This window comes from Procambarus clarkii, chromosome 70 (genome assembly GCF_040958095.1).
Source record: "Procambarus clarkii isolate CNS0578487 chromosome 70, FALCON_Pclarkii_2.0, whole genome shotgun sequence".
Classification (NCBI taxonomy): domain Eukaryota; kingdom Metazoa; phylum Arthropoda; class Malacostraca; order Decapoda; family Cambaridae; genus Procambarus; species Procambarus clarkii.
The window spans coordinates 370,001-380,621 of NC_091219.1; the positions used below are offsets into that span (position 1 = coordinate 370,001).

The window sequence follows — 10,621 nt, forward strand, 5'->3', positions numbered from 1 at the left end:
AATAGTTATTGAGTATAATTAGACAGACTTGTTGCTAGGCAGAGGAGTAATGAGATATATGGCAAATTTTGCAAAATATACAATGAAGGTACACAAACATTCATACCCAAACAAAGCAAAATGCTAGGTAAGAACAAAGCATTTGGCCCGTAGGAGAAAGGAGATACCCACAAGACTAGAATACAAGTCATTAACAAGCATGCAAGTATAATACATAATACATGCAGACATATATATAATCCAAAAAAATGTCAAATTTACGTACTTATTATTACATTACAAATATCCAAGGTTTTGAAGACACGTTTCCTCTTGCGCCCAACGAGTGAATACTGAGACCAGACCCCATAGGTCCCTATCCTCCTCATCATTCGTCTCACTGTGTCTCCACAGCTTGCACCGCCCATTTGAGACAGCGTCTGGACCTGTTAAAATAATGCATAAGCTGTAAGGTAATAGAGAATAATATATATCTTTCAATCTCAACATTAGATTTTCTAATTTCCAACTGTATTAAATAAATAGCATTAAAATATTTTCCTTCTTAACTATTACAAAAATCAACGAATTTGAGTAACTTTTGCTTTTGTTTTATTTGTACCTTAAACATAACACTGAACAATCAATTATGTGCCACCCCACCTTCCTTCATCTGCAAAAAAACTAATCAAAAGACATATGTACAAGGCTAAAAAAATTCAGCAACACTTACCATACTCAGGCTAAAAGAATTAAGCAACACTTACCATACTCTTTTTATATTCACTGTTAACTTTTAGCTCATGTGACAGACTTTCCACCTGCTCAACAGTTTCAAGTGGGGATGGAAGAATGTCTTCCAGGATTGGTATATCTCCATGTGTTTTTGACATATGGGTTTCCGTCATTTTGACAATATTCAGGATATCCCCTGATAAAAATGTCAATTTTGATAATTCCTTCATCATGTATTCCATTATGCCAAAACCATAATCATAATCATCTGTATCAAACCTTATTACAGGTAAAACCAGTAGGCAGTCTACTGTATTTTATCAAACCGTTATTAGTATAATAGATCTCGTAATAATTTTGCAAAAATAATGGCATTTACTATTTTTAAAAGATTATTAGCAAATTTACAGAAATGGTGCATTCGGAAGACAAAACCAATTTTTCACTTTTGACAATTGAGCACCTGCTACATCCAGATTCTAGGGAGGAAAGGAAGGACGATCTTACTGGATCCCATAGCCTCTCCGAGGCACAAACCAGGCTTTTACACAAACCCCCCCCCCCCTGCACCCGAGCTTTTTAAAATAGTAAATGCCACTATTTTTGCAAAATTATTACGAGATCTATTATTCTAGAGAATAATGCATATAAATGCATATATGCATATAAATACAAAAGTAAATCAAATCTTATCCTTGTATAATATACAAGCTGATGTGAGATCCCTGTCTACAGGTGGACTGGAACTATTATCCAGTAGGCAGTCTACTGTATTTTATCAAACCGTTATTAGTATAATAGATCTCGTAATAATTTTGCAAAAATAATGGCATTTACTATTTTTAAAAGATTATTAGCAAATTTACACAAATGGTGCATTCGGAAGACAAAACCAATTTTTCACTTTTGACAATTGAGCACCTGCTACATCCAGATTCTAGGGAGGAAAGGAAGGACGATCTTACTGGATCCCATAGCCTCTCCGAGGCACAAACCAGGCTTTTACATAACCCCCCCCCCTGCACCCGAGCTTTTTAAAATAGTAAATGCCATTATTTTTGCAAAATTATTACGAGATCTATTATACTAATAACGATAAATAAATAATAAATAGTAAATAAATCAAAATCAGTTACATTATTTTATCTTATTCATAGCATAAATGTTCTCGAAGATTACTAAAAAGAAATTGAATTAGACTACAGCAAATTGGCAAACTTTACCTTGTATCTGTTTCCACCGAGTTTGTTTGGGGCGTTCTTCAACATATCAGCAATACTTGTCTCAACATCTCTTTCAGTTGCATTAGTGTGGGTGTTGATACAGGCTTCTGGAAATTTATAAGAATTAATTAATATATGTAATTATAATTCACTTTGCTATTCCCCATTCCACAGTCCTCTCGTCCTTCCCACTTCCCTGTCCCCACATCATCCCCACTATTCCCACTTCCCTGTCCCATCGTCCTCCTTACCATTTTCCCCTCCCCTGTCCTTCTTCCTCCCCCACCATCTCCCATTCACCTGTCCCTTTGTCCTCCCCAGCATTCCCCTGTCCCCACCATCCCCAACTCCCCAGTCCCCTCGTCCTCCCCACCATTACCCTCTCCTCTGTCCCCTCGTCTTCCCCACCATACCCCCCTCTCGTCCTCCCCACCATTCCAAACTACCTCATCCGATGCATTCTATAATGGTCTGATGCTTCCATCAGAAAATTGGGAACATCAAATGATCTGATATTCCCATCACTGAAAAATAAGAACAGCTAAAAAAATGAAATGAAAAAAATAAAAAAATAAACTATACTCATGAAATGAACAGTATGGTAAACAACACAGCTCAATTTCAATGCAATGTCACACAAAATTATTAAATCGAAATGAAAATAAATTGAAATCTATGAAAATTCAAATTATCAATACAATCGGAAATATTGAAATAATATCGCAACATAATATAGTGTGGGTTGCTCTTACGTGCAACAGACGGTGCTGTTTTTCAAAAAGGCATGGTTTTACCTGTCACAAGTGTGGCATCTATACTTATACTCACGAAATGAACGGTATGGTAAACAACATAGCTCAATTGCAATGCAATGTCACAATAACATTTAATAACAATAATAACAATAACATTTAAATATACTTTAAGATATAATCTAGAAGAAAATAAGAACATTGAAACGGTTCATGAACTCGATTTCAATAAAGGACACTATGGGGAACTTTGAAAAACAGTTAATGAGTATAATTAGACAGACTTGTTGCTAGGCAGAGGAGTAAATAATGAGATATATGGCAAATTTTGCAAAATATACGGCACACAAACATTCATACCCAAACAAAGCAAAATGCTAGGTAAGAACAAAGCAGTTGGCCCGTAGGGGAAAGGAGATACCCACAAGACTGGAATACAAGTCATTAACAAGCACACAAGTACTACACTACACAACAACCGCACTACTACCAGAACTGGACGAATCACTACCAAAACAACACATTGCACATCACTACCAAAACAACACAACACAACACAAGCATTGGCAAAGAATTATAGACCAGTTGCACTAACATCCCACATAATAAAATTATTTGAGAGTGATCAGGAGTCAGATTACTAGTTTTATAGAGACCAATGACCTCCACAATCCAGGCCAACAAGGATTTAGAGCAGTTTCTATGATCGAGCCACTGAGATCTATAAAGAATTCTGATCAAGAAAGAGATCTAGGGGTGGTTTTAGATAGAAAACTATAACCTGAGGATCATATTAAGAACATTCTGCGAGGGGCCTATGCTACACTTTTTAACTTTAGAATTGCTTTTAAATACATAGGTCAAAAAGTTTTAAAAGTTTTAAAAGTTTTTTAAACCTCTCGTGTATCATGAGTGTGTTAAAGCATCAGATGGTGCATTCAGATGATGAATATTACCTAGTTCCTTCATCTGGGAAGAATGAACACATATTGGTGCATTCGGATGATAAAAACTAACTACTGTAGTTTAATTGATCAACAGACTGTATATCATATGCAGACTGTATGTGGATCTGCGGGCCACTCCAAACAACAGCCTGGTGGACCAAGCTCCACCAGGGCTAAAGCACAAAGTGATATAGATGTGATAGAGAAACTAGGTCAAATGGAGGAGTAGGTCTGTATATTAAACAGCACCTGACGTGCACAGAGCTACTAAACTATAGAGATATATGACCGAACCTAACCTATCTTTATAGGTTAGGTTAGGTAGCTGAAAATGTTAGGTTAGGTAGTCGAAAAAACATTAATTCAAGAAAACTTGGCTTATTAGGCAAATCGGGCCTTGCATAGTAGGCTGAGATGTGCGTTCTGGCTACTAGGTACGACACACATATATATATATATATATATATATATATATATATATATATATATATATATATATATATATATATATATATATATATATATATATGTATATATATATATATATATATATATATATATATATATATATATATATATATATATATATATATATATATCGGACAATTAGTAAAAAAAAAAAAAAAAAAAATTAAATTATTTTACCTTGTACCTAGATCCACCAGGCCTGTTTGGTGCCTGTTTCAGTACTTCAGACATCTGGAAGGTCACATCCTCCTCCTCAACTTGTGGATGTGCGTTGATAGATGATTCTGTAAAATTAAGTTATTTATATAATAATAAATTCAGTATAACAATAATATTCTGTAAAATTAAAAGTAATTTATACATCAATCAGATAAAACTCTCCAGAGATGGTGATACACAACATATAAAGGACAAGTTTCAGAACAAAATATGCATTTAGGAATAAGGTTTTGTACATGTAGGTAGCACATGAGAAAATAAGTGGAAGGTGATCAAGTTTATATTAACATGTTAATGACTTTGTTAAGGCTTTGCAAGAATGAAAAAATATTAATAATATAATATCACCTACCAATTAATTGTACATCATTTATAAGTCAATTATTTGCATTATTATTATTCAATACTAATGATATAAAAATGCATTTTGTAATCTACTATTTATGCAAGTATTAAGCACAGGATCATGAAATAAACTGCAAAATACTGTAATGGATAAACCAATTAATTTTACATTTTCCTATAGCTAAGTCAGTCAGTTCTATTAGCAGCAGAGAACAATTATGCCCAACCTCTATTAAATGAAACAATCTTAAGAGCAAGTGATAGAAATATAATCATTTATGCTTGGGATTATGGAATGGTTCCAAATATGAAAAATATCAAGTTTTTTGGTTAAAATTTTTTAACTTAAAATTTACATTTTTAAGTGAATTTTAAACTTTAAAAAAATTATTTAATTTTTTGGTTACTTACTTAAAATAACATTATATAGTTCTTGTTTTTGTAGAAATGCCAATTTCTTCTTTTGCCCTTCCAGACTGTATAGTGACCACAGGCCGTTTGTTCATATCTTCATTATTCTTCGAACTGTGGTTGCACAATCAGACCCACGTACACTGGTTAAAAGCATCACCTAAAAGCAACAACAAAAATGTAGTACACTGACGAATTTTGAATATATATATATATATATATATATATATATATATATATATATATATATATATATATATATTAGTTGATTTTATACCCGCATTAGGTCAGGTGATAATACAATGAAGGTGATAATAAAGCCATTCACAACTGCAGGCCTAATAAAAAAAGGAGGTGGCATAGCAATATCTTACAAAGATACCTTCATCTGCAATAGTCTCATTAGTAATAGAGACGACTATTGTGAATATACCTTTGCCAAGTTCTCCAGTAAATCCCTTAAATCCTCCTTGACTATAAGTGCCATCTATAGATTTCCCAATACCGACATAGCTTCATTCTCAGATAACGTAAGGAATCTTATCATAAATAACAATCTCAACAAAAATCAAACCAACTTAGTGGTTTGTAATGGTGAACAAAACATGCAGATACTTATATATAACCTGTGAATAGAGTGTAATAACACCAAAACTATTTGTTTATTGTTTTATGACCATAATAATTGAATCACTAATATGATTCACTAATATATAATCCTAATAATAATCACTAATATATAATCCATTGAGCATGCTGCATCTCTTTCAGTCTCTTTGCAATTTGAACAAGAGGGTTTTTAATTGATCGAACCATATTCTTAAAGTAAAGTAAATGAGATGTATTCCATATTTTGCAAAATATACGATGAAGGCACACAAACATTCATACCAAAACTGAAGGGCAGGATTTATGAGGAGACATTAGAGGCATTAAATATTCCAAACTAGAAGACGGAAGGAAAAGAGGAGATATGATCACTACGTACAAAACAGTAACAGGAATTGATAAACTTGATAGGGAAGATTTCCCGAGACCTGGAATTTCAAGAACAAGAGGTTATAGATTTAAACGAACTAAACAAAGATGCCGAAGAAATGTAAGACAATTCACTTTTGCAAACAGAATGGTAAACGGTTGGAACATGTTAGGTGAGAAGGTGGTGGAGGCCAAATCCGTCAAAAGTTTCAAAGCATTATATGACAAAGAGTGCTGGGAAAATGGGACACCACGAGTGTAGCTCTCCATCCATCTGATTGATAACCCAAATGAATTTTTCATGGATATGATACCAACATCAAATCATAAATCAGATGTGATCCTATCCCCACTGGATTTTGAAGAAGCCATAGACAGTATGCCTATGCACTCTGCACCAGGCCCTGACTCTTGGAACTCTATATTCATCAAGAACTGTAATAATGATAGTTTTCAAGACGCTAGTGCTCTCTAGAGTGGAATACTGCTGCATAATGAAAGCCCCTTTCAAAGCTGGAGAAATTACTGACCTATACTTATGCATTTATCTTCGGTTTAACACAACAGGCACCAGACACACGCTAGGCATCATACACACTAGGATAAAACAAACATTAGGCCAGAAGTCAGAAAAGAATTCAAAGAATTTTACTGGAAAGGCTTGCTGTTAGGAAAGGAAGTAATTGAGATGAATTAATGCACAGTATGTCAATTTTGTGAAATATATGATAAAGGAACAAAAACATTTATACCAAAACAAAGATGCAGAACTAGGAAACAGGATTTGTTCAACTGAAATTTCAAGACGGACAGAGACCAAAAGACACAAAAATGGAATCAATATACGAAGAGGCCAAACCAAAGTTGGAATATGCAGCGGTTGTATGGTGCCCATATCTTAAGAAGCACATAAACAAACTGGAAAAGGTGCAAAGACATGCTACTAAGTGGCTCCCAGAACTGAAGGACAAGAACTATGAGGAGAGGTTAGAGGCATTAAATATACCAAATATACTACACAAATATATATACTACACATGCACAATAAACTACCCTACACAGGCTGAGTATGGTGTGTACAATAAATTATTAGCTAAAAGATAAGACTGAGTTTGTATAAATGGGGGTTAAGTCAGAGTGGGAAAATGTAAGTGGAGTGCCTAAAAACCCTGTCCTGGGACCTCTGTAATTCATAATATATACAAATAATTTAGACTCAGGTTTGATCAGCAATATTTGAAAATTTCCAGACGATACAAAAGGGATTTTTTTCTGGATTCAGGATTATTTTTTTATGGCTGAAAACAGGTTTTCAGCAATAAAAGAAATACAGTATTGCTGGAACAACCGTCGACATCTTCAAGAGAAAACCTGAACATCTTCAAGAAGTGAAGATGACCTTGAGAAGAAGTATAGGTTGGGAGAAGTATAGGTTAGGAATTGTCTCCAAAGAATTCTCAAAGAATTACTCGTTATTGCTATCCAAGATAATTAGACGAGCCAAAGCTAAATACTACGAAGATAAATTTACCCAAATAAAGAGTACCTTACCTAAAAATATGTATGTACCTTACGTAAATAAACATTTGATTTTGAAGTGCCGGACAAACAAGGCTGTGGTGGATATGTGGGCCTGAGGGGCCTGTCCAAGCAACAGCCTGTTGGACCAAGCTCTCACATGTCAAGCCTGGCCTTGGAAGGGCTTGGTGAGTAGAACAACTACCAGAACCCTATAATGCATGTATCAAGGTGTCCAGGCAGTGAGCACCACATAATGCAGTGCAGTCCTGTAAGAATAAGCACAGTAAGTATGGGCATGGAGGGGGTGCAGCAGTGGCTTGTGAAGGGCTGGAGAGTAAATGGACATGCCCAGGGGTAAAAAGCATTAGGGTAACAGAACATAGCCCATAAAAATAGTAATGACAATGAATGAATAATTATATGAATGCAATAATACTTCATATCTCAATAGGAATACTAAGCAGGATGCAAGACAAGGTACTGGTGGTGATAGTGGTTGGTACAAGTCCTCACATCCCCACAGACACCAGTAACAGCCCTCACCTCCCAACACAGTACCCTTGTAGCGAGTTAATCTTATACTCGCTTCATTATCTTATAGCATAACTAATTAACACTAATTACAGAAGCTACACAGGTGATACTTTGGTGTGAGTTGAGCGCACTGAGCGTCGGTATCGCTACACCCGTTCCTTAACAACCCTTTGGACCTTTATTACAGAAAAATAGAATCAATTAATTTAATAAAATATAAAATATAAGTGCTTACTTACGATAATACTATCGGTGGAACACAAAATCTTCTTCTTCTTGATAGTAGGTGCAGTTTGCATGAAGGGTTAGTCCTCGCCATGACTGAACTGACGACAAAATGGCCGATGTGTTGATATGGCGTCAGGTGACGCTGTGACGTCACAGGTGAGGGACGCTTTGCGCATTACTCCCTCGTACTTAAAAAGTACTACAGGTACTTTTTGGTTTTATTTTTGAATATGGCAGAAGTTGGACAGCTTTTCAAATCATTATAAGGGAGTGAGTTCCATAGACTAGGTCCCTTTATTTACATAGAGTGTTTACATAGATTAAGTTTGACTCTGGGGATATCAAAGAGATATTTATGTCTGGTGGGGACGTGGCCATGTGTTCTATTACATCTGTCCAGGAAGAGTTTCAGAACAGGGTTTGCAGTTAGAAAAAGGGCTTTATAAACGTAATTTACACAGGAGAATGTATGGAGTGAATTTGTTTAGCATGTTTAAGGATTTGAACAAGGGAGCTGTGTGTTGTCTGAAGGTAGAGTTATTTATTGTCCTGATAGCAGATTTTTACTGGATGATGATGGGCTTGAGGTAGTTTGCAGAGGTTGAACCCCAAGCACAAACGCCATAAGAATGATAGGGATAGATAAGTGCATAATAGAGTGAGAGGAGAGCAGAGTAGGGTACATAATATCTGATCTTAAACAGTATACCAACTGTTTTAGAAACCTTTTTAGTTATGTGTTGTATATGGGTGCGGAAGTTGAGTCTCTTGTCTAAGTATAGGCTAAGAAACTTTCCATCATTTTTATTGCTAATGTTTACATTATCTATCTGAAGCTGAATTGCATTTGTTGATTTGTTTCCAAATAAGATATAGTAGGTCTTTTCTATGTTTTGTGTGAGGTTTGTTGGTTGACATCCACAAGTAGACTTTTTTTAATTAATTGTTTACAACATTATTTAACAGGAGTGGGTTGCGGTCAGAGTAGATGAGTAGTATCATCAGCCAACAATATAGGTTTAAGTATGTTAGAGACATTAGGGAGATCATTGATGTATATAAGAAACAGGAGGGTCCTAGGATGCTGCTCTGTGGCACCTTTACGGTAATTAAGTGGTAGAGTGGGAGAGGTTATATCATTGATGGCTTCATATTGGTGTCTGTTACTAAGATAGGATCGGATATAGTTTAGGGCAAGGCCACGGATTCCATAATGGTGGAATTTAAGTAAGAGGTAGTTATGGTTAACAGTATCAAAGGCCTTTCTCAGGCCGATGAAGAGTTCAATTGGAAACTCACTTTTGTCAAGGGCTGAGAAGATTAAGTCAAGCAGACTAACAATAGCATCATTGGTACTCTTTTGGGAGCGGAAGCCAAACTGACAGGGACTTAGTATATTGAATTTTACAAGATTGGAGTAGAGCTGTTTGTAAAAAAAAAAAAAATAATTTTGATAATATAGGTAGATTCGATATGGGTCTGTAATTATTTATGTCTGCCGTGTTACCTCCTTTATGAACTGGCGTTACTCTTGCTTTTTTAAGGATATCAGGGAAGGTATGACACTCTAGGGATTTGTTGAACAGCAGTGCTATGGATGGTGCAAGGGCATGGGAGGCACGCCTGTGTACCATCGATGGTATTTCACTAATGTTCCCAGCTTTGGTTTTTAGCGAGTGAATGATGGACACAACATCTGTAGGGCTGACCGGAGAGAGGAGAAGAGAGTTTGGATAGCTGCGTGAAAGATATGTGGTAACATATGTCTGAGTCTCTGGGATTTTTCGGGCAAGGTGAGCACCAAACGATGAAAAGAAGCTATTAAATTCAGTTGCTGTTTCAAGATCTGTTGCAGGTGTATAACCATCCTTGGAGATTTTTATCTTATTATGTGAATGTTGTTTAGCTCCTAGGATGGTAGAGATGGCTCTCCATGTGCTTTTTATGTTGCCTTTTGCTTCTTTGAATCTATTCTCGTAATAGGAACGCTTTGCTCTTATTATACTGGTAAGCACTGATGAATACCTCTTAACTACTTCTTTTCCAACTAGGCCAATCCTAAGTTTTTTTTTCATATTCATGTTTCTTGTCGATTGCTTTAAGTATGCCATTAGTGAGCCAGGGATTATTTAACCTTTTTGCCAGTTACTTGCTTGGTGAGGAGAGGACAATAAGTATTGTAAAGGCTTTAAATTTTGGAAAGAGGCTAGTTAACGAATTATTATCCTGTGTATTGATAAATTTAGATTCCCAGTTTACATTGTGGAGGGCATTTGTGAGA

General features: G+C 35.5%; 1 long non-coding RNA gene across 1 annotated transcript in view; it reads right to left on the reverse strand.

Annotated features, from left to right (window-relative positions):
- LOC138356150 (uncharacterized) overlaps positions 1–2,093 on the reverse strand; it is a 2,793-nt gene extending 700 nt beyond the window's left edge. The window contains exons 1-2 of the long non-coding RNA XR_011224220.1: positions 1,938–2,093; positions 266–425 (exon numbers count right to left, since the gene is read on the reverse strand). This is a non-coding gene — a long non-coding RNA (uncharacterized lncRNA). The remainder of the gene's footprint in view (positions 1–265; positions 426–1,937) is intronic.
- Between the last annotated feature and the right edge of the window lie 8,528 nt (positions 2,094–10,621).